Raw genomic sequence first — 23,999 nt, forward strand, 5'->3', positions numbered from 1 at the left:
GTAACAATGTACCTTCCATCAAGTGCACAAACCCGGAATTATCTCATGCATGTATGGCCCATTTGATGTCTCCCCCCCTCCCGTCCCCCCACCAACGCCCAAACTCACCGCCACTCTCGAGTCTGGTGATGAGGAAAGTGCACGGTTAACAAGCACACGTCGGACCCGAAAGCCCCTTTCCTCTGTCCAACTACTCTTTGCGCATCCCGACCCGCAAGGCCGAGGCTTGCGAGTTCCCAGAAACGCAGAGGGCAAGATTCTAACTTACTGGAAGGTGGATCCCGCTGTGTCTCGGCAGGTCGCCGGGGCTGCCAACATCCTCTCCGCGTGGAAATCCGCTCGGGGGACCCAGGGGGTGCCGGGGCCGGTCCCTGCGCGCGGCCCCTCGCTGCCCGTCCGGGGCCAAGCCGCCCCGAGCCCGCCCGGCCCGCGGGCCCATGTGCTCGGCGGCCGCACGCGCTCTGCCCGCTGGAGCGCGGGGCTGGCGGGCGGCCCGTGACGTCACGGCGGCTCGCGCTCGGGCCGCGGGGGAGGGGGAAGCGCGCGCCGCCCGGCCGGCCGCGTGCGTCCTAAGTCCCCGCGCGCCCCGCGCTCGCCAACCCCGGCTCCTCGCTGCCCGGCGCGCCCCTCCGCCCGCCGCCTGGGCAGCGCGGGACGCCGAGCGGCGAAGGGCTGCGCGAGGAGGCGGGGCCAGCCTGGAGCGCTTCGGCCGCCCAGGGCCCAGAAGACGCCGGGTCGGGGGGAGGGGAGCGGAGCGCTGGGCACCGGGAGAGGGGGGGAGGGGAGCGCTTGGCACCGGGCGGGGGTCCCGGCTGCACTGGCGCCGGGGCCGGAGCGTACCGGCGCGACCCTGCGGGGATGCCCGCACTCTGGAGCGCCGCGATTTCCGAACTCCCTCTCCCAGCCCTCCTACCCATCCCGGTGTCGTGGAGCAGGGGGTCTTCCCACTTGCCGGATGGGGAAGACGAGGTCTGGGAAATAGAAGGACCAAGACGCTCTGAGATGGGAGCGAAGACCCCTGACTTAGCTCCATCCCTAACGATCCGAGCGCCTCCGTGGGTACCACCCAGCATCCGCGGGCCTGGTGAGAAGGGCGCACGCACCTTCTCACCTTCTTCGACATCTTTGTCGGTCCCCAAGGGCTGAGGTTGGCAAACCCGTGTAGAGAGCCGCTGTCTGCACCGCTCCCTCCACCATAAAGTATGACAGTCCCCCTCTTGAATGCCCAGTAGTCCCTCCGAAGTAACTCCAGAGCGCCCGCCTCCTTGCTTTCTCCCCGTCATCCCTGGACTGGGCCGACGCAAGGAGCCGTCTCCGTTCAGTTGAGCATTTATTGAGCACCTACCGGGAGGCGATGCCCTGCGAGGCGACGGAGAGGGTCTCAAAGACGAGTTGGGCACAGACCGGTGAAAAGATGGACACGCAAGTGGATGACTTCGGTGTTATGGAAGCAAAGGCTTCCTCCCCTGTCTCCCCCACCGAATGCCTACACCCTCCATCTTTTCTACCCACCCACTCCTCCCTCCCTCTTGTGTCATATTCAATTTCTCCTATTCGCATAGCTTCTTCCCGACGTGAATCCGTGAATCGCTCTCCCCTCTTGAAAAAGAAGAAAATCTTCAGTTGATGCTCGCATCCTGTCTGCTACATATACTCGTTTATAATCACGGAGCAGTTGTTTGGGGCCTGGCTCCTTTGGGAGCTGGACCCGTGTCTGGGCTGCCGTAGTCAAACTTCTGCACCCCATCCATTGGCCTGTAGGAGCTATGGGACCTTAGCACTTTGGTTATTTAAATGTTCTCCCAGCAACCAAGGTCATCACCTGGGGGAAGCCGGTGTCTGCCTGCTGGATGCCCCCAGGCTACAGGAGGCCCAGCTTCTAATGGCAACCTCATCTCCCTTCCCGGGGTCGTGACCCTAGCTACCAGATCCTTCCTGTTAGCTGCCTGCCCTGGGGCCTCTCCAGGCTGAAAAGACACCTTGCCCTAGGACTCATTCAACCTTGACCTTGACTCTGCGTGCCCTCTCTGGATCCCTAATGCACTCATCTTAGATTCACAATTTTCCTTTTTGAAAATTCTTCTTTATCTCAGGGGTCCTACCTTGAAAAATTAACTCTTTTTTAAAATTTTTTTATTTAATTCAATTTAATTAACATATCCTGTATTATTAGTTTCAGAGGTGGAATTTAGTGATTCATCAATTGCAGACAAGACCCACAAAATTAACTATCTTTTACATTTTGGTATATTTGCTCCCAATTGTTTTTTTTTTTAATCATTTGTTTTTGCAAAAGTAATACAAAACATGTGCGCTGTAAAAAAAATTAAAATTGATGCAGGAAAATACAGAAAATAAAAGGAAACCAAAATTTTAACAGGTAGAAATAACTTTCATGAACATTAGCTAAATCCCAGACATTTATCTTTTGTGTGTGTGTGTGTGTGTGTGTGTGTGAGAGAGAGAGAGAGAGAGAGAGTACATGTCCATGGATAAAAGCAGGGTTGACAGAAGAATAGATAAACAAACAAAAAAAAAATCTATTGTAAAATAGTAACACCTTAAAGTTGCTGTTTTCAAATTTAAGGTATTTGACTTTCTCTTAATAGAAGAAAGGGAAACTGACAGGAAGCTGAAAGAATTATTGGTACATTTTAAATACTTCTTCACCCCATGGGAGATGTTGTTTCCTAAATAATTCTACAAAGTTTCAGAAAAGCAATGGTGAAAAATGAGAAGAGTGGATCCAGGTCTCTCCATTTTATAGAGCAGGCAACACCTTCCAGGCGGTCAGTGGACACACTTCCTCCCACCTCCCTGACTTCACCTCCTATATCTGGGTTACTGATATCCCATTGCCACCCTCCATTCTGTTACTGTGATTCCCATGGTTGGTTAGTCTTGGGTCTATAATTAAATAATTTCATGCTCATTCCAGTCCTTGGCTTTTCCACATCCGCTTCCTTGTCTACAAAATTATCCGCTCATTCATCACACATTATGGACCCCCTAGTGTGTGCCTGGCACACAGTAGTCCCCAAAACTGTACCGCAAAGTCCCTGCTCTCAAATGACTTAGGTTCCAGTAAGAAGAGGTGGACAAAGAAGCCAATAAGCAAGATAGTTCCAGCAGTGATAAATGCTATTGAGACAGAAAATCTAGGGGAAAGGTCAGAGGCAAGGGGAGGAGGGGAATTGAGTCTAGATACTAATCTGACCAAGAAGCCAGCTGTGCGGACTGGAGAGCGTGCTTCTGGCCTGGGGAAGAGCAAGAGCAAAGGCCTGGAGCCACAGGAAAACAGGATCATCAATCATTCCACAAAGGCTGTCGAGTCAGACAGGCAAACAGTGGCAATCATCCTTTTCTATTGGGTCGGGAGTCAAGTGTCTTCAGCCTGACCCTTCTCTCCCCAGCACCCACTCAGTAAATACAGGGAGAGCCGGAGAGTGAATGCATGCGCGGCCATCCTGGATCTTGTGATAGGAGAAGAGGGGAAAGTGCCAGGTGCAGCCGAAGCACAGAGGGGGGCATCTACTGGGCACAGGCTGAGAAGGCTCCCCCAGGGAGGTGGAGACTGGGGTGAAACGTGAAAAACAGATTAGAGTTTGCCAGTCAAGAAGAGGAGGAGAACGGGGGTATTTGAGCAAAGGGAGAGACAAGTACACTTGAGGGTTTGACAAACTATAAGCGATTGGCTATGGCTAGAGAATGAAATCACTGTTGGAGGGGGGCGCCTGGGTGGCTCAGTTGGTTGAGTGCCCAACTCTTGATTTTGGCTCAGGTCATGATCTCAGAGTCCTGAGATCCAGCCCTGCAAGTGCATAGCCTGCTTAAGATTTTTTCTCTCCCTCTCTCCTTCTCCCCCCATCCCCCTTCTCTCTCTCTCTCTCTAAAAAAAAAACTAAACAACAACAACAACAAAAAAAAAAAAACTGTTGGAAAAGTGTGAAAAGGTAGTGAGGACAGAGAAGGGTAGACCAGATTCTGAGGGGCCTTGAGCTCCATTTTATTTAGCCTTTGTCCTTAAGAAAAGGGGAAGCCCCTGAGGACCTTTGACCAGGGCTGAGACAGCAACTGTCTTGCTGGGTGGAAAGACCGACCGCACTGGCTGTCATGCAGACAGCGGATTTCAGGGGGGACCTAACAAGAAGCAAGGAGTCCACTTAAGAGGTGGCAGCAGAAATCCTGCTGAGAATAAGATAAAATCCTGGATTGGAGCAGTGGCCTTGGGAATGGAGAGAAAGGGATAAATGCAAAAACCATATGGGAAGATAAACCCATTAGATGAAGCAGTCTGGGGGGAAGGGAGAGGGAAGGAGGAATCACGGGGGAGGCCAAGGTTTCTGCGTTCAGCATGGAGGGGTTGATGGTCCGTTGATTCATATGAGGCCTACAAGGAGAGGATGCGGACGTGAGTGGGGAATTGGCATGCCCTTGATTGTGGACTGGTTGGCTTAAACAAACCTTCAGGCCTTCCAAGTGAAGTCCAGGAGGCAGGGGTCTCTAGGCGTCCCATATTCATGGAAGGAGCCTTGGCAGGAGATGCACATTTGGCAGTCACCAGCATACAGAATACCGGCTGGTACACCGGACAGGAATGAGCTCGCCCAGGCAGGAAGTGTGTTTTAAGGGCCAGGGATCAAACGCTGAGGAATGAGTATTTATGGGATAGAAGGAAGCAGAGGCTGCTTCTATTCAGAAGGTTCTCTGTAAGTCTAAGATTTGAGGTTTAGTCCTCCATTTTCTGCCTGACCTCACAAGCCCTCACAGTGGTTGGGACAGACCCACCCCTTTGCTGAGGCGCCAGGACACTGAGTTCTCTTCTCCATGTCTACCCAGCGATTAGGGTCTATGGGTTCACGCACCCATCCTTCCTGTTCATAGTCTTTGCTCTGGAATAGGCTTTTCTCCCTCCCTTCTGGATTCTACAACTGAACTGGTCCCTCTGACTTCACATCTCTGTGCACTGACAGGCTCTGAGTAGTGTCTCCACAGTTGCCTTATGAAGACCAGGTTTCTCTTTCCCTGCCCCAGCCACCTACTATCTAACTGTCCCATTTCCTTAACTTTTTCTTTTCTCCGAGGATATCCATCTTTAGAGCTCAGCTGTGCTGTGTGTTTTGTGGCTTAGGCCCTGTCTCGCCTCTTCCACGAGGCAGTTCACAGAATATGCCAGGCTGTATCTCCTTCTTGGAGGACTCACGCTTACATTGGCACCAGCCCTGACTGGCAACCCCCAGTAGTTAGCGAAGAGGCCTCAGCTCCCCCTTCAGATTCTGAACAGCCCTCAGGCGGAGACTTTGTTAGAACCCTAGTCATCAGGTCAGACCAGCAAGCTGAGACCCAGAAAGCTCATCGTCGTGCCTACGCTCAGACAACCATCGAGTGGCAGAGCCGGGATTGGACACTGAGTGGGCTTACCTGGGTCTCCTACAGCTCACCTGCCCCCAGGTGAAACAAAGCCAGGACTGGCTATGTTTTAGGCAGCAGAGACAAAGCATGTAGACTCTCAATGAATGAACACTTCCAGAACCACACTGATCATCCCTACATGGGGCTCTAGAAAGAATGTGCAATTTGAGGCCAGACAGACCTTGGTTTGAACCCAGTAGCTTCCAGGTGACTCTGGAAGACTTATTTAATCAAAGTCTCAGATTTTTAAAAAAACAAATTTTTAAAAAAGATTTTATTTATGTATTTGAGAGAAAGAGAGCACATGCCAGAGCTGGGAAAGGAGCAGAGGGGGAGGGAGAGGGACAAGCAGATTCTGCACTGAGCGAGGAGCCCAACATGGGCATTGATCCCAGGACCTTGAGATCATGATCTGAGCCAAAAGCAAGAGTTGGACGTTTAAGTGACTAAGCCACCCAGATGCCCCCAAACTTATTTTTTAAATTGCGGTACAATAGACATGACATAAAATTTACTGTTTTAACCATTTTTTAATTGTGCATTCAGTGGCATTAAGCACATTCACATTGTGGTGAAACCATCAGCATCTCCCAAACTCTTGCTCTTGAAAGACTGGAACTCTGTAGCCATCAAACGCTAAGTCCCCATTCCCTGCTCCCTCCAACCCTGGCAACCCCCGGTCTACTTTCTCTCTGAATTTGACGACTCTAAGTGTCTCATATAAGTGAAGTCATATAATGCTGCTATGACGTGGGTGTATAAATATCTCTTTAAGATCCTGCTTTCAACTCTCTGGGTATCTATCCAAAAGTTCTGGATCCTATGGCAGTTCTGGTTTGTTTTTTGGGGTTTTTTTAAAAGATTTTATTTATTTATTTGACAGAGAGAGAGACAGCCAGCGAGAGAGGGAACACAAGCAGGGGGAGTGGGAGAGGAAGAAGCAGGCTTCCAGCGGAGGAGCCCGATGTGGGGCTCGATCCCATAACGCCGGGATCACGCCCTGAGCCGAAGGCAGACGCTTAACCACTGTGCCACCCAGGCGCCCCGGCAGTTCTGGTTTTAATTGTTTTTTTTTTTTTAAGGAAACACCATTCTGTTCAGATGTTTTAAATAAACTTTTATTTTGGAATAATACTAGATTTTCAGGAAAGTTATGAAATAGTACAGAGAGTTCTTGTATAACCCTCACCCACACCCTATTATTATTAACATTATACATTATCATGGTACATTTGTGAAAACTAAGGAAACAACATCCGTGACCTTCCTATTAACTAAACTCCAGATTTTATGTGAATTTCAACAGTTTTTCCTTTAATATGCTTTTCCAATTCAAGTATCCCATCTACAATACCACGCTACATTTGCTCTTTCGTCTCCTGCCGTCTGTGACAGTTTCTTAGATGTTTCTTGTTATTCATGACCTTGGCAGTGTTGATGATTATTGGTCCGGAATTTCATTTTGGTTTATCTGATGTTTTCCTAATAATAAACAAAGTCTCAGTTTTTCATCAGTAAAATGGGGACTCACAGACTATTCTACACGTTATGTGTCATGAAAAGAACTATCACGGTTGAAGACTCGGTCACACCAACATTGATCTCTGCATCTGCTGCTATAATAAACCCAGACACTTCTTTAGAATCTTACGAACTTTGATCAAAATAGCCCACTTACCTGCATTTGAATTCAGTAGTTTAAAACCTTTCCTATCAGAAAAATGTAAATCGATACTGCAACGAGATACCACCTCACCACCCATTAGGATGGCTATCATCAAAAAGACAAGAGATAACAAATGCTGGCGAAGATGTGGAGGAAAGAGAACATTTGTGCATTGATGGCAGGAATGTACATTTGTTCTCTGGAAAACAGTATGAGGTTTCTCAGAAAATTAAAAATAGAACCACTATATGATTCAGTAATTCCACTTTGAGGTGTTTATCCAAAGGAAATGAAAACAGGATATTGAAGAGATATCCACATCCTTGTGTTCATTACAGCATTATTCATAATGGCTAAGATGTGGAAACAACCTAAGGGTCTATCAGTGGATGAATGGATAAAGAAGATGTCACACACACACACACACACACACACACACGCACACGCAAACACACACACACACTGGAATATTATTCAGCCATGAGAAATAAGAAATTCTGACATCTGCAACAATAATGGATGAACTATGAGGGCAATTACTCCAAGTGAGATAAGTCACACAGAGAAAGAGAAATATTGTATAATATCGCTTACAAGAAGCATCTGAAAGAGCTGAGCTCACAGAAACTCAGAGTAGAGTGGGGGTTACCAGGAGCTGGGAGTGGGAGAATTGGGGAAATGTTGGTCAAAGGGTACAAACTACAATTAGAAGATGAATAAGTTCTGAGGATCTTAGGCACAGCTTTGTGATTGTAATTAACAATACAGTATCACATACTTGAAAGTTGCTAAGAGACTATATCTTGAACTTAATCTTACCACAAAAAAGAAATGATAATTATCGGACCTGATGGAGGTGTTAGCCAACACTAGGGTGGTAACCGTATTGCAATATACAAGCGTATCAAATCAACACATTGTACACCTTACACTTACACAATGTTTTATGTAAATTATATCTCAATTTAAAATATACAATGGGAGGGGTGCCTGGGTGGCTCAGTCAATTAAGCATCTGCCTTCAGCTCAGGTCATGACCCCGGGGTCCTGGGATGGAGCCCCGAGTCGGGCTCCCTGCTCTGTAGGGAGTCTGTTTCTCCCTCTCCCTCTGCCTGCTTGGGCTCTCTCTCAAGTAAATAAATAAAATCTTTTAAAAAAATAAAAAATAAAAATAAATGCACAATGGGAAAAAATTTCCTCTTTCCTAAACTTCACTGAAGGATTATATAGGAATTGAATCCTTCAGAAGACTCTTTGGCTGTATTTTGAGATAATAGCTAATCAATGAAAGTGAGGAGGAAATGAGGGCTTTTATTTTCCTTCTGAAGAGTAGTGTGGTTAGGAGTTGGTTGAGAATAAGAGCTCTGGAGTCATGAGCCTGAGTTTACATCTATTAGCTGCGTGACATTGGGCAAATCCCTTCAGGTCTCAGTGCTTCAATTTCCTCATCTGTAAAATGGGTCTGATAAGGGTGCCTACATCACAGAATGGTTGAAAATGAAATGAAACAATTCACAGATACCACCATGCCTGGCACTTTGTAGGTCCCTAAAACATTAGCGCTTGTTATCTCAACACAGGTCATCACATCAGGCTCATTGAATATCTTTATAGTGTTTGGATTTTTTCCTGGTTAGTAATGCACAAGTGATTATTATTATAAAACATTTGAAAGCACTGAAAAATGTGAAGAACATCAAAGTTGTCCGTGATCTCACTACCTGAGATACCTATTAACATTTTGACTTATATTATTCCAATCTTTCTTAAATACGTGCCAAATTTGAGCATACTAATATAAATTTGTTTCATTTCTTCAAAATTCAGCATATCCTTTATGCTTCTTTGTAACCTGCTTAAACTCATCTTCTGATCATCTCCCTACAGTATTCAATATTTTGGATTAAATACACTTTTAAATCCTTGCTTCATAATGGACTGGGTGCCTATACCAGCATAACAGGTATCTCGGCTTCCCTCTCCCTGACCGGCGAGACTGCCAGCCAACCATTCTTCATTATGTAGAGAACGAATGTTGAAATCCTGAAACACGAGTCCTGGTGGGACCCTCTAGTCCGTTCCACCTGTTCCATGTACTGAGGTGGACCTGTGAGGTCAGCGAGAATGAGGGTTTTGGAAACTCCGTCCACTGGGAAATTGTTCTTCAGAAAGGTTTTACCTCTGAACTTGCACCCCTCCTCCCTGGCACTACCAACCAAGGCATCCTCTTTTCTTGGGGGAGAAACATTCCAGTTTAATGAAAAATAAAAAAATACACAGAAAGAAAGAAATTGAAAGAAAGAAGGAAAGAAAGAGTTGTGTCACATTTTCGTTCTTACTGTATGTTGGATCACTACCAAGAATGAATACTCACATATGTTTACCAGCTCATTGCACGTGAGCACATTTCTCTCAGAACCACTGCCCTTTTTTTGCTGAGGTATTCTTTTACTTTTTGGGATTTGTTTTCAAAATTAAGTTCTTTTGCTCCCACCTCCTTCTTTCTTTCCTTGTTTCTTTTCCTTCCTTCCTTCCTTCCTTCCTTCCTTCCTTCCTTCCTTCCTCCCCTCTTTCCTTCCTTCCTTCCTTCCTTCCTTCCTTCCTTCCCTTTAAAAGGAGTTCACTATTAAAAAAATCAGCAAATATATCACCCAACAGAAATACCCATGGTTATCTCTGGGATACATAGCCTTCCTAGGCACACACACACACACACACACACTCACACACACCTGCATTTTCTTTCAGGAAAACAGAATCAAAGGACAACTCATTTGCATTCTATTTCCGTCACTTAATAACATATCACACTTGGCTTTCCACAATAGTACAAGCATTTCAGCAACATTATTTTTTAATAATCCTGTAGCATTCCATTGTAAGTTTGTATCCTATTTTACTTAACTGGTACCTTATTGCTGGAAATTCATCTCACTTGCAAATTTTCATTATTAAACACAGTAATGCTGCAAACATCCTTGTGACTAAATCTTTGCATGTGTCCTTAATGATTTCCTTAGAGTAAACTCTTAGAAGCGATTTGTGGGATATTAACACTTCATTTGCCGCAAGGAATTCTCCATGATCTCTTATTTGCCTTTTCTTTTTGTTAATAATAGGTTGTTTTATAGTCTTTCATTTCAGTAAGCTCGTATCTACTAGTCCTTGAATTTGTGATGTGCTCCTATTGTTTTTATGCTGAGAAAGTCATTACTTATCTCGTGCTCAGAACTGGAGGGTGTGTTTGAGTTGATGTCTCAATGTGTGTTCCAGCTCTTCGGCTCTTCCCGTCTGAGCCTGTCATTCTGTTTCCCTTCCTGGTGATCAATTCAGGAATGGATTGGCTGATTCATTCCAGACAATAGCATGTGAAAGGCGAGCATTGAGTAACTGCAGGGAACAGGGAACCTGAAGCAAGAGATGGAAGAAGATACCATTTCTCTTCTTAGGTTAAAAAGAAAAAGAATGCATTTCTTTGTTGTTTGAGACAGTGGTTACCCTCCGAAGTGCTTTCAGCTGCAGGTACAGAAAATCCACGAACAGTGGTTTAAACAAATCAGGGTTTATATTTCCCACTAACCCGTAGTCTGGAGGCTACTGGATGTTGGCGCAGGGGCTCACGTGTGGCTCTCAGGTGGCTGTGGCAGCCTTAGGCATCACATGTGTGGCTCGAGCAGAGGAACGTGAAATGAGCACCATCAGCCGTGTCTGGCCCTTTTACCAGAAAAAGCAAATGTCTTCCCAGCTGCTGTTGTTCGACCTCTAGTCTCATTGGCTGGACCGGTCACATGGCTTCTGCGAAGGGCGAGTGAAGTTGTGAAAGCAAGCATTGGGTTTTTCCAACCTCGGGAGCCAAGGCAGCCTAGTAGGAAGGAATCAGGAATTGGGTTGCGTTAACCAACTAGCAGTGTTTGCCTCGGCCAGCTTGAGTCGAGGTTTCTGTTGTTTGGAAAGCATCTTCAATAGAAGACCTGATTTTTTTTCTCCTTCCAGTTGTTTTAACAGTTTCCCTTTGGACTCCCAAACTCCTTCATGCATCTGAAATTTCACTTTATTAGATTCTAGAATTCAGAAACTTTCCTTGCAGGAGAGAACAGGAAGCACACTAGTACCTTGGAATACGAAAACATACATAGACACGGCGAAGCTTGCAGGATAGTCTGGACCACTGCTGTCCAGAAGTCTGTGCCGAAAAAACTGTCCCTGCTCTCACCCATCAGGTCAGAAGGACTCAGGGAGTTCTGCTGCTGAATTTTGTCCTGGACGGGGTGATTTAGCTTCCCAGGTCAGAGTGCACAGGCTCCTGAGTCTTATAAGGTCCAACCTCTCACACACAAGTTAGCAAGTTCCAAGTATAGGGAAATTTCTGTTTTAAAGCTGTAGCCCTCTACCCATGGACCAAGTCAGATGCTTCCCACATAGGGGAGGGTTTTCAAAGAAGACACTGGGGTCTGAGACACTGGAAATGACTGGAAGAAGAAAATCAGCTACCATTTATCAGGCACCTGATCACAATCAGCTACAGTGTATATGTATTTACTTTATGTGTATGTTTCATTTAAAAACAAAACCCTCAATGCAAGATACAGTGAAGCAAAAAGCATGGGCTTTGTGCCAGAGAGAGCTGAGTTGGAATCTGCAATGAACTCTCACCAGTTATGTGAGTTGGGGTAAGTCTGAGGCTCAGTTTCCTCATTTGAACAATGAAAATATCAACTTCACAGCATGTTTGTGGGAATATGATAAATAAATATGATAAATAAATATGTTAAATAAAATATGATAAATAAATTCTGCGAGGAAGGCTCTGTCCACCTCACGTAATGTAGCTGCCCAGCCTGGATATAGCAATTTAAATTGTGTTTAAAGATTTTATTTGTTTATTTGAGAGAGAGAGCACCAGTGGGCGAGACGGGGATGCGGGGCTCGATGTGGGGCTCGATGCAGGGCTCCATCCCAGGATCCTAGGATCACGACCCAAGCTAAGGCAGCCGCTTCCCTGACTGAGCCACCCAGGCGTCCCAGCAATTTAATTTTCTTAACAGCCCTTAATATTCTTAATTCAGATATTTTCTTGATAGTGCCACTTGATGTTTTCCTATTTGTTTGTTCATGTCTATTGGCTATCCTCATTCCCCCTCGCTGGAATGTGAACTCCAAGGGGAGACCTGGCCTGTCTTGCTCATCTCCGTATTCCCAGAATGTAGCACAGCAGGTGCTCAATAAAACTTGCTGAATATTTGTAGATCACGTCCAGAGCGTAGGGTAGTTTCTCACACATAGTAAGTGTTTAGTAAAGGCTCATTCCCTTTTATTCTTCTTCCAATGCCCTAGGCAGTGGGGCTGTTTTTGGAATGAGCCCCATACTCAGCATCAAAGGCAGGGTTCCACGTTCGTTCAACGTTGATGGCATATAACTGTGTGACTTTAGTAAAATGACTTGCCCTCTCTGTTCTGTCTCCCCATCTGTAAAATGAGAGGATCCAAGGAGGTGACCCCTTCAGCTGTCTCAGTTGGCAGCTTTGTGATCCTAAATGAGTTGCCGTCTCTCTAATGAGGAAGACCACGCATTCTATCTTTCTCTTCCCGACACAGGAGAGAGGACACGTCATAGAAAGATCTGCTTCCACGGAACCTGGCCTCGATGAAGGACAGCCAATGACCAGACTGTCATGGCTGACAGAGACCTCGGAAATTTTCCAACCCACCCCCTGTTTGTGCGTGGGCTCTGAGAAGTGACACTGACCTGCCCAAGGTCATGCCACTAGTTGCAGGAGCAGGCAGGAGTAGGACCAGATTTCTTTCTTTTTTTTTTTTTTAAGATTTTATTTATTTATTTGACAGAGATAGAGACAGCCAGCGAGAGAGGGAACACAAGCAGGGGGAGTGGGAGAGGAAGAAGTAGGCTCACAGCGGAGGAGCCTGATGTGGGGCTCGATCCCATAACGCCGGGATCACGCCCTGAGCCGAAGGCAGACGCTTAACCACTGTGCCACCCAGGTGCCCCAGGACCAGATTTCTTAACTCCCAATGTCTCTTTTTTCTACTGTCTATGTCTCCAGAATACTTCATCTTTCTGGCTGTGCCCCTGCCTTGTATCTGTCCACTGGCTCTCCACCCATTTCAACGCACAGGTATCACTTCTCTGGGGAGAAATTTGCGGTACTCCAATGCATACAGTCAAAGGCAGTTAGATGAATGGTCTCATGTGAACTCTTACTGCTTGATTCAAGATTAAATATTAACCAATCCCTTCTTGGTACACGTTGTCACTTTCCATCAAGCTTACTTGGCTGTCTGTTCAGCCCTGATTCTTGGGGTCACTATCTTCCTGCCTTTCTTGGCTCTTTCACACTTTGTCCATCCCTACATCTAGACATATGGTCTGTCAGGCCCAAAGATTCCTACAGAAATAGAGTCTTTTCTTTACGGTGGCCTAGGTCTTTGTACTTGGGTCTCAGGTCAAAAAGGGTTACCTGGCACCCATGTCTTTCCAAACTTGCTGAGCACAAGAGATCAATGCTGTGTGGTCATGACGCTGAATTTGGTGCCAAAATGATCTGGTCCCATTCCACTTCTATCACTCTCCAGGCTCATGATCAAAAATAAGTTATTGACCATGCAAATCTTCAGCTTGTTTTATTTATTTATTTATTTATTTATTTATTTATTTATTTATTTATTTATAGCAAAGGGAATGATCACATCTATTTCACAGAGTTATACAGCAGCCTGAATGAGGCTTCACAGGTGTAGTTTGTGGTACAGTGATTGGCACATCATAAACTCTTACTAAACATTTGTTAAGCATTATCAGTACTCACACCCTCCCCCTGTACCTAGCTGTATTAGTATTTCTTGGGTGTCATTTGCAAATTAATGGAACAAACTCAAGTGAGGGAATAACAAAGATTCACTCCTCGACCAGACTCTAGCCAGGTTCCTCAGGGTCCCCTCCTCCACTTGCCCATAACCTTGGCTTATAAAGCAAACACTAAGAGGGTTTCTCACAGGTCAAGGATGCTTCCCTAGGATGACCCTAGCTCTGCTTACGGAGCCTGCCTGAGAAAATTCAAGGCTGCCAAGAGAATGAACTATTTCAGCCTGAAGAGAGGGCCCCTGTCTCCCAGCCTCTGCGGGAGGGAGAAGCCGAACTTCAGTAAGTACCAGTTACAAAACCCAGAGGGGTTTCACATCACCAATGTCCTCCCACTTTTTGACATTTTTCCTCTTCCAGATTCTGCTTGAGCCCCTGCCCCCCTCCTTCCTACTCCCTCATTCTCCCTTTAAAATGTGTAAATTGAGCTACCCTATGATCCAGCAATTGCACTACTGGGTATTTACCCCAAAGATACAGACGTAGTGAAGAGAAGGGCCATATGCACCCCAATGTTCATAGCAGCATCTTCCACAATAGCTAAATCGTGGAAGGAGCCGAGATGCCCTTCAACAGATGACTGGATTAAGAAGATGTGGTCCATATATACAATGGAATATTACTCAGCCATCAGAAAGAACGATTTTACATTTGCTACAACATGGACGGGACTGGAGGAGATAATGCTAAGTGAAATAAGTCAAGCAGAGAAAGACAATTATCATATGGTTTCACTCATTTATGGAACATAAGAAGTAGGAAGATCGGTAGGAGAAGAAGGGGAAGAAGAAAGAGGGAGTAATCAGAAGGGGGAATGAAGCATGAGAGACTATGGACTCTGGGAAACAAACTGAGGGCTTCGGGGGGGGGAATGGGATAGGCTGGTGATGGGTAGTAAGGAGGGCACGTATTGCATGGTGCACTGGGTGTTATACACAAGTAATGAATCATGGAACTTTACATCATAAAAAATAAATAATAAAATAAAATAAAATAAAATAAAATAAAATAAAATAAAATAAAATAAAATAAAATAAAATAAAATGTGTGCACAAGTCCGAATGAAGTTTGGCTCTTCCTCTACTGCCAGCAGCTACTGGATAAAATCTGTGTCACTGTAACTAGTGCCCGGCTGGGGCTCATCTTTGGCTGTAACAGTCCAAGGCAGCCACTCACACGGTCATTCAGGACTCGATGCTGACAGCAGCTCTGAATCTTTAATATCAGCTTCCATGTGATCCTGGGGGTCACCATTCCAATCAGCCTAAAGGGGAAAGGAGGATGGGGGAATGAGCTTTGGCTGGACCTGGAAATGGCTTGCTTCCCCTCCATCCACATTCATTTTGCCAGAGCTCAGGGACATATCATGTGTCCAGAGAAAGAGGAAAGGGGCTTGGTGTGCGATTGCTGGTCTCGGGTCCACATTCCAATCAACTCCATCCTACCCCTACCTGACTCTTCTTCTGCCTTTGTAAAGTATTTTCCAACAGTTTCAATGTTGTAGCTTCAATATCTTGATGGAGTTCACTGCAAATTCACTGTTTTGTTTTTGGCAAGCGCGAAGGAGAGAAACCAGTTCTTGAGTGTGAATCCCGTGTCAGGGAATTAGTCAGCTTTGGCTGCAGGAACAAATGTCCCCTAGATATCACAGCTGACGATTTCTTTTCTTGCTGTTGTGCCATTTAACTGTGGCTGTGCCCACCTGGGTTCGGGGTATCTGCTCGTTCCTGGATCTGAGCTCACAGACAAGCCCAAATAGAGGACACGTTGCTCTCACAGCAAAGTATGAGAGGAGCGAAGTCATTTCCCAACTTTGTTCATGTGTTTAAGATTCTGCTAGATTTGACATACATCGCACTCCCCCACAGTCCGTCGGTCAAATTAACACGGCGAAGCCCAAAGTCAATGGGCACAAAAGTCTATTCCACCTATAGAGAAGGGGGCAGGGCAAGAAGGGCGAGAAAGTGACTAATGGTGAGCAAACACTACACTCTATTAATCTCTCATAGCCAGAAGCTCTGCACCCAAGATATAATAAATATTATTTCACAATCCCATTTTGTATTTGAGAAAACCGGCCTCAGAAACATTCCTATTGGGGCGCCTGGGTGGCACCGCGGTTAAGCGTCTGCCTTCAGCTCAGGGCGTGATCCTGGCGTTATGGGATCGAGCCCCACATCAGGCTCTTCCGCTATGAGCCTGCTTCTTCCTCTCCCACTCCCCTGCTGTGTTCCCTCTCTCGCTGGCTCTCTCTCTCTCTCTCTGTCAAATAAATAAATAAAAAATCTTTAAAAAAAAAAAAGAAAAAAAAAAGAAACATTCCTATTTGTCCAAGTTCTCAACAGATGATAAGGAACAGTCAAAACTCAACTTGAAGACTGTTTTGCTCCAAAACACATGTTCTTTTCCTTGCACCTCTCCTTATAGAGTCAGATCCCAAGGGACTTAGTTTCTTTGTGAGATTGTTTCTTTTCCCAGAAACTGGAGTAAAAATATGTCTGAGGGTCATTATAGTCTTCTTTTTTTTAAGACTTTATTTATTTATTTGACAGAGAGAGAGGCAGCGAGAGAGGGAACACAAGTAGGGGGAGTGGGAGAGGGAGAAGCAAGCTTCCCGTTGAGCAGGGAGCCCGATGCGGGGCTCGATCCCAGAACGCTGGGACCATGACCTGAGCCGAAGGCAGACGCTCAACCACTGAGCCACCCAGGCGCCCCTGAGGGTCATTATATTCTTGTTCCCATTTCTCTACCTTCCCCGTGTGTGTCTACAGTTCTCCGGTCCTTAACGAATGTGCCAAGATGCCACCACGCGCTTAAGGTAAACACCTCCTCTGTGAAGCCGGGCCAGACCGTCAAAGCCAGGCTTCGGTCCTCTGGGTTGTCTTGTGTCTCAGACGGACTTCCAGTCTAGCAATTACCACGTCACATTAGGTTTGTCTAGTGAATTTTCTGTCTGTCTCCATTTATAGCAACAATAGTTCTTCAGTACTTTTTAAAAATCTGTTTGGGGGGGGTGGTCATGCGTCCCTCTGAGCAAATAATGAAGACCTACAAGTCCTCCCCTTTGGAAAAATGCACCTGTGCACATATGCAGCGACAGGTGCTCACAATCTCATGGGTCTGTGGATTCTCAGTGAACCATATCTGCCTTGGGCTGTGGGCTGCAGGAGCACAGGGACCACGTCTGTGCACTTTTGTATCCCTGATACCTCGCACAGAGTTTAGAACCCCAAACAGGTCCTTAGTACATGTTACTATGTGGTTGAATAAAGGGATGGGTGCAGTAAGGTTGAAATGATAGCAGAACTTACCTGGAGCTTATGATGTGCCAGACACTGTTCTAAGTGATGTCCGTGGGTCACCAGGATGAAGTCTCACCACTTATAAGGTAAACACTATGATTATTCTCATTTTATGGAAGAGGAAATTCAGGCACCAAAAACGTCAGTGGTTCATTCAGGATCACTTAGCTGGTTCTGGCGTCCATAGATGTAACCACCAGATTATACGGAAAACGAAGCAAAACATTTTAGAACATTTTAGTTGTTTTTCTTTTTAAACTTAGATTCAGCGGATATCTTTGAAGGGCCTTCTAGGTGCCAAGCTTTATGCCAGGTGTTTCCAGCTCCAACTAGAGTCTGATGTCCCCTTTCCTCTGGGGTCCTAGGTAATCCAAGCCAGATGGAAGATCTTGGGAGCTTTTGTCCCTCTGTGAGGTCCAGATTGAGCAATTCTTGGTCTAGAACCAGAAGCCCAGCTTCTCTTAAACAGAAGCATTTCCTTATAAATGGCCAAGATTAATGGGTTGGTTTATCATCTTTTTTAATGAATTGACATTAGCTGTACATATCCTAGGCTGGTTGGACAGGCCCATCAAGGTACGGAGTGTTTGATGTCTTGATCAGCTAGGTTTATCTGGAGCAAACAGAACCATGTGCCTGTCTGTCATTGGTCAAACACAAAGAAGTGATTGCTTTTAAATTATCATCACAGAATTTCCTGGCTACTGGGAAAATTACATATGATAAAGACAGCAGTTGTGGTTAGAAAGTGCCAGGAAAGAGGGCACCTGGATCCTGCTCTGACCATGTCATTGGCATAGATGCTTGCCACCTCCAGGCCTCAGTTTCTTAACAGTGAAATGGGAGAACCGCACAAGGTGATCACCGATGTTTTAAAAGTTTTTATAGGCTGGGAGTCTGTGGATTCCTTTGGCACCAAGCTTCAGCAATGTGTCCAAAGCTGCAAAGAAAGAGGTGAGAAATTGACTTTTCTTTCTTTCTTTGAATTCATTCAGCAACTCTGCATGGAGCGTGGCTCTCAGTTCTTTGGTCTTAGCAGTGAAGAGAACAGGCACACATGCCTGCCTGCGTGGCGCTTCCGTTCTGTACAGGGGGCAGACCCCAAAGAAGGTGAATGAGTACATTAGAAAGTGATGAGTACCGGAGAGGAAAACAAAGCAGAGTAGAGAATATAAGTTAAATCGTGCCCCTCCTCTACCCCATTCCCATGTTGAAGTCCTGATCTCTAGCACCTTAAAATGTGATGTTATTTAGAAATAGAGTAATTGCGGGGGCGCTTGGGTGACTCCGTCGGTGAAACGTCTGCCTTTGTCTCAGGTCATGATCCCAGGGTCATGGGTTCGAGGCCGCAACAGGCTCCCTGCTCAGCGGGGAGTCTGCTTCTCCCTGTGCCCCTCCCCGTGCTTGTGCTCTCTCTCCCTCTCTCGGTCAAATAAATAAATCAAATCTTAAAAAAAAAGAAAAGAAAAGGAAATAGAGTAATTGCAGGTGTAATTAGTTAAGTTAAGATGAACTCATGGTGGAGTCAGATAGGCCCTAATCCAACATGACTGGCGTTCTTATAAAAAGGGGCCGTTTGGCCACACACACACACAGGCAGAGGAGGCCATGTGGACACAAAGACAGAGATTGAGGTGTTGTATCCGTAAGTCAGGAAACGTGAAGGATTACCGGTGATACCAGAAGCTAAGAAGACAAAGGCATGGGATGCATTACCTTTTAAAGCCTTGTAGAGAGCACGGCCCCACCAACATCTTGATCTCAGACTTCTAGCCTCCAGAGCTGTGAGACAATAAATTATGGAGCTCTGTTACAGCAGCCCCAGCAAACGGACACAGAAGGCTGGCACATTTAATTAGGATGATAGAAGAAGACCTCACAGAGGACGGAACATTATTGAAAGTCTTAAAAATGATGAGGGAGCGAGTCATGGGACTCTCTGGGGTAGGAATGTTTCAGGCAGAAGGAAGAGCAAGTGCAAAGGCCCTGAGACAAGAGCTTGCCTAGCATGTGTGCAGAAGAGCAAAGATGCTGGTGTGAGTGGTAGAGACGACCAAGGGACCGAAGAGCCAGGAGCTGAAATCAGGGAAGTAAGGGAGCAGCACATTGTGTAGGGCCCAGCCAATGGTAAGGAAGATGCAAGACAATATTTTGTAAGACGCAAACCATGACGTGGTGAGTGAGGAGTAATATGCTATGACCCAGCTTTTAAACGGGTGCCTCTGGTTGCTGTACGGACGGGTACCAGAGGCCCAAGGCAGAACCCATCCTGCAGGCACCTTAACTCAGACCAGAGAGGGCGCAGATAGAGGTGGTAAGAATTCCCCAGATTAGGGACCGAAAACACACACACGCACACACGCACGCCGAATGGTCTTGGAGAGCCATCCGTGTGAGGCCGTCTAGCTCTGTGCCATCCTCCCCCTCCTGGGCCCTTTCCCAATGCAAATAAAGCCAGCCTTCTGCTTTAGGTGAGACTACACAAGACTGATATTTGTAAGGTTAAAAATACAAGCCATTTCAGGTGGTTCGGCCCCAGACCTTCTCCAAGAGTTAGCCACCATTCCAGAGAAAAAAGAGAATGCTCAATTGCCGCAGGTGGAATTCTTAACATCCCAGTGGAATGTGAGTTTAAAATGCAAGGTTTTAGGAAAATAAAGAAAGTTCTATTGCTTGCACAGTGGGTGGGTATCGGACTGAAACTGACACCTGCATCGCGGGGGGTCTTACCCTGCATCACTCAGCATCTTGCGTGGCTGCTGCACTTCGGCTTCTGATTACCAGCCTAAGAGTTAGAGCCAGTGAGTCACAGCCACCACTGGGAGAACCGATGTCCCAGGATACAGGACTGCTGGCAGTCATTACTGACTCAGAGTATTTTCACTTTCGTGGGCAGATCCGGGGTCGTACTTGCTCTTTGTACTGTTGCATGGTATTCTGCGTCATCTGGGATATCACAACTTTCTTGGCCACTGCTTAGGGATGAGTAGGAAGGTGGCTGCCTTTTTTCCCACAATCGTACACGACGTGGCAATGAACATCTTTGTGCACTTGGGTGAGTGTTTCTTTAGGAAACTTTTCAATTATTTTCCTTTCTTTTCACCTTTACACTCATTTATTTTCCCCATGATTTTAATTAAGAAAATGTTTTAATATACAGAAAAATGAGAAAGAATAGTGTAGATCATATCAAGTTATCAGTTATTAACATTTGATGTATTTGCCTACTTTTGATGGCTGACCCATTTCACCACCCCTAACTGTTTCAACATGCATCTCCAAACAAGGATATTTTCTTAACCACAATACCATATTCACACCTAAATAATTAAATAATAATTGCATATTCAGGTTTTCCCAATTGTCCCTAAAATATCTTTTACAACTCCGTGTGTGTGTGTGTGTGTGTGTGTGTGTGTGTGTGTAACAGATCCAATCAAGGACAAGGTCATGAGTCTCTTCATCTGTAACAATCATCCTCACCTCTTTTCTTTCATGACTTTGACTTTTTGAAGGGATCAGGCCAGTTATTTCATAGAATATCGTATATTCTAGATTTGCCTTTATTCGCAAGGGGTTTTCTTTCTCTAGCAAAAGCCCTGCTAGTCTACAAAGCCTAGTTCAAACGGCCTGAATTTAGTCTTTGTAAGTCAACTCAGCACCTATCAAAATGATAATTTTTCTCCCACAGGTAACTGGGAGACCTGAATTCTAGGCCAGTGGTTCTCCACTAGGGGCAATTTTACCCTGTAGGAGACATTTGGCAATGCCTTGAGGAAGAGGATTCTACCGGCATTTGGTGAATGGAGGCCAAGGATGCTTCTAAATTTACCACATTGAACAGGACAGCCTCTTACAACAAAGAATTGTTTGGTTCAAAATGTCACTAGTGCTGAGGTTAAGAAACCCTTCTCTAATCCATCCATGACTCTGACATCAACTTGCTCTTGGACCTTGGGCAAGTGCCATCCTGTCCCTGGGCCCCTTTTGATGGTTCTTTCTAGCCCCACCTAACCCAGTTAGAGAGAGGCAAGTTCTACTCTACTACTGGCGTCTCTGCAGCTGAGACTGAATGGCTCAGGAACATTCCATGCCAAAGCCTCCTGCTTGACTGACAGTAGGTCAGGTTCACATCCTCTCTTATCGCTAACATCCTCTTTCACACATTGCAGACAAACTATTTTGGGGCCAAGCCATACAGGACAGTTTGGAAAGACCCAACCACAAGGCAAATGGGCTGCGGCTAAACAATGCCACACAGTGTTGCTTGTTTCTATTGAGTCTTATGATTGACCAAATAAGTGGATTATGAACTTATAAAAGAGAAGAACAATGGGGAAAGCAAAAATATCAGGACAGACACCCACTTCATTTGTTCTTGTGAAAGGAGAAAAGGTGACCCAGACAATCTGAAAATCGTTCAACCCTGAGTACTGTTAAAGGTGTACCCGGAGATCACAACTGCCCTTGGTTCCATGTCAGTGAATACCTACTGAATGAACTGAATACCTACTATGAGCCACGTACTCTGCTGAGCATTTAAACATACAGTATTCATTTAATTTTTAAATCTTAAAACTCAACAGCAAAATGGCTTTCCAAAAATGGCTTCAGCAAGATCTCCCATCTCATCAGTTTTTCCCCAGGAACAACTTGGCATTCCTTGTATCAGGAGGTTCCCTCTGCTTGAACCTAGGTGGGCTTGTAACTATAGTGGACGTGACACTATATGACTCGGGGCTAGGTCATAAAAGGTAGTACAGCTTCCACCTGGAGCTCTTGAGACACTCACTCTTAGAACCGAGCCACCATATTTTGAAGAAACCCAAGAAACCTATGACAAAACCCATGTGGAGGAGAGGCAAGAATCTCAGACCAGAGCCCCAGGTGAGTTTCCAGCTGGCACCAACCCACATACCAGCCCTGTGAGGGTGCCATCTTGAAATGGATGGATCTCTCATCCGTCCAAATGGATGGATCCAAACTTTGGATCTCCTAAACTATTTCAACTCACACTGCATAGAGGAGAAATGAGCTGCCCCGGCTCAGTGCTGCCCAATTGTAGATACAACAACCCAAGAAATGATTGTGCCTGTTTTAAGGTATTCAGCTTTAAGATGGTGTGTAATGCAGCAACACATAACTGATACTAATGCCAAAGCGTAGGTTTCGGTATCTTTATTTCACAGTTGAGAATGATAAATTTCATGGAGTGGCAAAGCCAGAATTCAGACGCAGGGCTGTCCGGTTCCAGAACTTGTGCCCTTACCTACCACACACTACTGCCCATTGAGAATGAGATATAATCCCTGCTCCCAAGGAATATAAACCCCAGTTGGGGAAACGGGACCTAAACTTTATGCATTAATAAAAATTCAAACTCAGACTGCCTGTGGACAGATAACATCAACCTTGGTATGTTATCTTGTGGGAAAAAAGAAATCCAAGAGGACATGTCACGTGTAACCACAAAAATTTTGCAAGACCTTGAATGTCTCACAATCGGAAATAGTTGATAAAATAGTATGCCGATAAAATCTCTCACTATGAACATGAGGTGACAACTTACAAAAATGATCACAAAATCATATTAAACAACAAAAGCAAAACACAAAATGAAATGTGCACTGGTGCTCATGTCAAGATCAAGAACAGAGGAAAATCATATGCATTTAACTTCTTCTAGGCTCCTGGCACTGTATGTATTGTTCTTTAATTTCGGCTTTCTAAGAACTCTGTGAGGAAGTATTATCCTTGTCTCACAGATCTGGGAACTGAGGTTCAGAGAGATTAAGTAACTTGCACAAAATCAAATAGCTACTGTCTAGCTCAGCCAGGCTTCAGACAAAGAATGGAGGATGGGAAATTAAGAAAGGTAGGGCGGAGAAGACGAGAGCAGGTAGCGCATTGGGAATGAGACGTGGTGAGGTCAAATGATTATTTTTGCCATTGGCTGCATTCACTCGTTCACAGAAACAGACTTACCTTTCAGATCATAGTTTAACGTCCATTAAAGTCTGCAAGTAATTGGGGTGCCTGGGTGGCTGAGTCGGTTAAGCGTGTGCCTTTGGCTCAGGTCATGATCCTGGGGTCCCGGGATCGAGCCCCAAGTCAGGCTCTCTGCTCAGCCGGGAGCCTGCTTCTCCTTCTCTTTCTGCCACTCCCCTTGCTTGTGGTCTCTCTCTCTATCAAATAAATAAATACAATCTTTAAAAATAAAATAAAATAAAATAAAATAAAATAAAATAAAATAAAATATAAAATAAAATAAAATAAAATAAAATAAAATAAAATAAAATCAAATCAACAAGTAACTGCTTAGCAACCGCTGACCCAAGACTGGGCCAAGCCCTTGGCTACAGAGAAAAATACAAGAGCAGTACTAACCTGAAGGAATTGCTGGCTAACTGAGCCCGGTACAGGTTCCATTCTTTACTTCTGGGGACATTCCAGGACATCTATGGGCAGGTGGACAGGTGGGGGGAGGAGACCAGTGATTGTAAACAATATTCTGACACTATTTGCAAAATGGATGGTTCACAGGCAAAGGAATGGACAGTAAGTTCTTAGGGCCTTCTCCCCGCTTTGCCCTACACGTGACTTAGAATTTTTCAGAGAAAAGGCTCTTCGAAGATCCAGGGCTGAAACAATGAGCAATCAAGTAAGCAAAAACATAGACATTACTGTCAGGATGCACCGTGGGGAAGAGAAAGGGCAAAATATAAGACTCCCTCTCATTTGG

At 45.5% G+C, this 23,999-nt stretch overlaps 1 long non-coding RNA gene across 1 annotated transcript; it reads right to left on the reverse strand.

The window, feature by feature from the left end:
- Positions 1 to 6,607: 6,607 nt before the first annotated feature.
- Positions 6,608 to 10,785, reverse strand: LOC123801884 (uncharacterized). Its single transcript, XR_006782359.2, has 3 exons — positions 10,659 to 10,785; positions 9,990 to 10,486; positions 6,608 to 6,894 (listed from the first exon to the last, which is right to left on the reverse strand). It is a non-coding gene; the product is annotated as an uncharacterized LOC123801884 (long non-coding RNA).
- Between the last annotated feature and the right edge of the window lie 13,214 nt (positions 10,786 to 23,999).

This window comes from Ursus americanus, chromosome 9, assembly GCF_024610735.1.
Source record: "Ursus americanus isolate L20-20 chromosome 9, mUrsAme1.1.p, whole genome shotgun sequence".
In the NCBI taxonomy this organism is placed as follows: Eukaryota; Metazoa; Chordata; class Mammalia; order Carnivora; family Ursidae; genus Ursus; species Ursus americanus.